This window comes from Meles meles, chromosome X (assembly GCF_922984935.1).
Source record: "Meles meles chromosome X, mMelMel3.1 paternal haplotype, whole genome shotgun sequence".
Classification (NCBI taxonomy): Eukaryota; Metazoa; Chordata; class Mammalia; order Carnivora; family Mustelidae; genus Meles; species Meles meles.
In genome coordinates, this window is record NC_060087.1 from 85,647,558 (window position 1) to 85,652,988 (window position 5,431).

The window sequence follows — 5,431 nt, forward strand, 5'->3', positions numbered from 1 at the left end:
ATCTCTCAGCCTACAGGGTTTAACTACAATGTTTTCTTATGTGGTGGCCTGAAGACCAAAGGTGTTTTTCTTTTGGCAAAAGGCCAGGGGTTGGATGGCTGTGAGGAGTCTTTTCTGGATGGGGAACTGCCTGGGTATGGCACTTGCCATAGAAACTTGATGTCAGGGTTCTCCAGAGGAACAGAACCAATCGGATATCGGTATATTGAGGCACATTTATTTTAATAAATTGACTGCTGTGACTGTGGAAGCCTAGTAGAATCTGATGAAGAAGCCTGCAAGCAGGCTGAGGACACAGGAAAGAGTTACAGTTGGAGACTGAAGGCGGTTGACTAGGGAACGAGGAGGTACTGATACTGTAGATGAATTCAAAGGCAGTCTCTTGACAGAAGGAGTCTGAAAAGAGAAACCTACACTATATGGCATTTAGAAAGCCCTCAGAATGTGAGCTGCCTGTTCCAGCTTTGCTCTCTTCTTTCTGTCAATGTGTTGCCTCTGACATGAACACTATAGCATGGCTACCTGACGGAATACTTGGACGTGGAACAGCAAGCAGGCATGAGCTCACATTTCCATGATGAGAGAGCTTCAGTGTCACTGCAGTGTGCGGGAGGGAACTATGGGATGAAGCTGGGGAAGAGGGACAGCATCACTGCACAGCTTCCAGTGACCTGAGTGGGGACAGGCAAGCACATGCTTACTGCTTTCCCCTGCACTTCGTGTATGCTCCCTTCTTCTCCCTTTCCTCTCCACTCCATCTGCTATCTGATACCCTGGATCTCCCCTCTAGTGGAACATGAGAGAAGGGTGTGGACTCTGAGTCCCAGAAACAGGGGTTGAAAGAGAAGAACCATGTGTGATGTTCACTCTGCTAGATAATTTGCTGGAACAAGAGTAAAAAGATCAGGGTCACATCATTGGGGCACTTTAGTTAAGTCACTACCCTTCCTCCAGTGTTTTCATTACAACATGATAACAACACCCAATACTCGAAGTAGCCAGGAATATTGTGGACTTAAGTGTGATCCCATGCAAGGAAGGGATTTATGGTTGCATGTAGGAGGGAAGGACCAGAGCCCTTTTGAGTAATTAAATTAATAGAGATTTCCCACATACCACAGAACACTACATGGCAGGCATTAAATTAACGGTACACGAAAGTCAGATGTTTAGGTCAGGAGTTTCCTAAGTGTGGTCCATGGACCACCTCATCAAAATCAGTAGGAGGTGCCTGTTGAAATGGTAGGTTCATGGGCCCACCTTAGGTCTGCTGTATCCAAAACTGGGAAGTGGGACACGAGTTATCTACATTTTGCATAATTTCTCCTGGTTATTGTGGTATTCATCTGAGGTAGGAAGTCACTGCTGTGCATTTGCAACAAGGTGTTCTTAAAATGTTGAACGTTTTAATTTCTTATTTGGTATCAATTTCCCCTGTAACTCCTCTTTAAGTATCTACGCCTTTTCCCAATGGATCAAAAAGGGAATAATTCTATTCAGCCATACTTATTCAGTGTTTGCAGTAGTTTCCTAAGGCTCCTATGACTAAGTACCAAAACCTGGGTGTTTTAAACCATAGAAATTGTTTATCTTCTGGTTCTGGAGGCTAAAACCCGACATCAAGATGTCTCCGGGGCCATGTGCTCTCAGAATCTTTTCTTTTTTTTTTATTTGTTTATTTACAGCATAACAGTGTTCATTGTTTTGGCATCACACCCAGTGCTCCATGCAGTACATGCCCTCCCTATTACCCACCACCTGGTTCCTCAACCTCCTACCCCCCCGCCCCTTCAAAACCCTCTGGTTGTTTTTCAGAGTCCATAGTCTCTCATGGTTCATCTCCCCTTCCAGTTTCACTCAACTCCCTCTCCTCTCCATCTCCTCATGTCCTCCATGTTATTTGTTATGCTCCACAAATAAGTGAGACCATATGATACTTGACTCTCTCTGCTTGGCTTATTTCACTCAGCATAATCTCTTCCAGTCCCGTCCATGTTGCTACAAAAGTTGGGTATTCGTCCTTTCTGATGGAGGCATAATACTCCATTGTGTATATGTACCACATCTTCCTTATCCATTCATCCATTGAAGGGCATCTTGGTTCTTTCCACAGTTTGGCGACCGTAGCCATTGCTGCAATAAACATTGGGGTACAGATGGCCCTTCTTTTCACTACATCTCATAATCCTTTCGATATCTTTATCCATGCTTCTTCTTAGCTTCTGCCGGTTTGCTAACAAGATGTGATTTCTTGGCTTTTAGCTGCAGGACTTCAGTCTCTACCTTCATAGTCACATGGTGTTGCCCCTGCTCTATCTTCACACAGCTATCTTCTCATAAGGACACCAGTCACCTTGGTGTAGGGACACACTCTACTCCAGTGTGACCTCATCTTAACCAATTACATCTGCAAACAACCATAGTTCCATTAAGTTTACATTGAGGTACTGGGGGTTAAGACTTTAAGCTATCTTTTTTTGGGTTATGCAATCAGATCTGTTAACAGCCACTGCACCGGTCACTGTGGATGCAACACAGTGAACAAGGGAAGACATTGTCCCTAGTGCTTTGTTTCAGCTGGGAAAGCTGGCAATAAGCAGGTAAACAAGTCAAGAAGAGGGAGAATTTTGTGTGGGAATTTTGTGTGGGAATGTGTGGGAGTGCTTTAAAACAATAAACAGCTCCATTGAATAGGAAACGGTGGGGACAGTGATTACTACAGATGGGTTTGTCAGTCAGACTCTTTCTCAGGAAGTGACTTTTGAGTTGAGTCCTGAACAAGAAGAGGAAACCAGACCTGGGTTGGCTTTTTGGTTTGCTATGTGAATGGCATCAATTATTCCAGAAGCACACGATGACCTCAAGAGGCTGGAATCTTGCAGAGAATGTGCACAGATAGTAGGAGGTAAGATCAAGGGTCAGACAGGAACCACATCATTTGGATGTAAGGAGTTGGAGTCATTATGATGGTGGAGGTTTAGAGTGTAGGAGTGACATAATCTGATTCATTGCAATTTTGCAAAGGAGGCAACTGAGTGACTGCAGGGGGAAGCAAAATTATCAAACTCACACCATTTGTAAGTAGAGAACTGGGGTATAGACCTAGTTTGTCTAGGTTGTGTAGATGCTGGATTTCCAGGACTCAGAGTCAAGCTTTGACTAAAAATGTTTGGAATGGAGTCCATCTGAGGTCAAACCTCACTGCCCCAAGTGCTGGGTACTAACATCCATCTTGCTGCCTGTGGCCATTTCCATTTATCCTGTCTACTTATCAAGGGAAAGAAGATGTGGATTCAGATGTGGAACTGGAGTGACAGTGCCTGGCACACAGTAGACATCTAATTCGCATTTAATAAGCAAATGAATGTAGAGGTAGGCATAAGTAGGAAGTGAAATTTTGTGTATGTCATTCTTTTCATACACATGTTAATTTTTCAAAGGACATTGGGCTCACACAACAGGTATTATTTCATAATTTAGTCTGAAGAAAAACCTTTGTTCTGTGTCTAAAATTGTCTTCTCATGGCTTATTGCTGTGTCTAACATTATGTCTTTTTGCTGGGAGAACATAACCTCTGGAAAATGAAGAAGGTGCCTCTATATAGATGTGTGTGACCCTGTAGTTGGTCATCTGTAAAATGGGCAGGTTGATACTTACCTTACGGAGCTGTTGTGACAAGAAATACAACAAACCAATTGAAAGTATCCAACATGTAACAGTGTAAAGCCTCAACAAAGACATGTATGGGCTCACCTGTGTTCTACCCACAATACCAGAGATGATTTAACCATGAATAACTCAGAGACGCCATTAGTGCAGCAGGAAAGGACATGTATACATAATTATATGCTGGGGTAGGTGTGGTGCCATTTCTTTGTAGATGAGTTCCTTGATTATAGTGAGGAAGAGGAAGCAAATCATCCTATTAGTTGGGGGTCTTTTTGTGTGTATGTGTACAACAAAATGTGATATTTTTATATATATTATGAAATGATCACCAGGATAAGTCTAGTTAGTATCTGTCAGTTGAAATACTTAAATTTTTTGTATGTGATGGGGACTTTAAAGATCCATTCTCGGGGCGCCTGGGTGGCTCAGTGGGTTAAGCCGCTGCCTTCGGCTCAGGTCATGATCTCAGGGTCCTGGGATCGAGTCCCGCATCCGTCTCTCTGCTCAGCAGCAAGCCTGCTTCCCTCTCTCTCTCTCTCTGCCTGCCTCTCTGTCTACTTGTGATCTCTCTCTGTCAAATAAATAAATAAAAAAATTTAAAAAAAAAGATCCATTCTCTTAGCAACCTTCAAATATGCAATACAGTAGTATTAACTAGACTCACCCTGCTGTAGATTATATTACCACTCTTGTGAATTTTATAAGAATTTATATTCTTTCATTCTGTCATTTATTTTATAGGAAGTTTCTACCTTTTGACCCCCTTTACCGGTTTGTCCCACCCCTCACCCCTGTTTCAGGCAACCAACAACGTGGTCTCTATATCCATGAGCTTATTTTCTTTCTTCGTTGGTTTGTGCCTTTTTTTTTTTTTTTTAGATTCCACATGTAAGTGAGATCCTATGGTAATTTTCTTTTGCTATCTGACTTTCTCATTTAGTGTAATGCTTTTATTCCACCCATGTTATCACAAATGGTCAAGTTTTGTTCTTTCTTATGAATGAATAATATTCCATTGTGTGGGTGTGTGTTAAATTATATATGTGGCCTTATATGTATACCAAATTACCTTTTTCTAGTTACCCATCAATGGGCACAAGTTCTTTCCATATCTTGGTTGTTGTAAATAATGCTGCAGTGCATATGGGTGTGCATATACCTTTTCCAGTTAGTGTTTTCATTTTCATCAATTAGCCAGACATGGGATTGCTGGATCATAAGTTAGTTCTAATTTTAATTTTTTGAGGACTCTCCATAATGTTTTCCTTACTTTTTGTACCAGTTTACATTCCCATTAACAGTACACTGTGTCCATATTTCTCAATGTCCTCACCAATGTTTGTTATCTTGTTCTTATTTATTATTATTATTATTATCATTATTTTCATCTACAGTGATGACCACCTTCATACAGTATTTTCACAGAATCATCCCAACGTTTGTGATTCTGTGTCTTATTCTCCCTTTTTAAGGATACCAGTTATATTGGTGTGAGATCCATCCATAGGATTTCATTTTACCCTAACCACCTCTTCAAAAGTTCTGTCTCCAAAAACAGTCACATTCTGAGGTACTGGGTGTTAGAATTTCAAAATATGAATTTTGGGGGAGGGATACAATTCAATCCATAACACTCCCATCATATTCTCCATGGGTGCACATGTAATGCACATGTATTACATGTGGGTCTCATATATGTGGAGGCTCAACATTTGCTAAAGATCAAGTCAGTAGTTAGATATACACAAGTGTTCTCCCCAC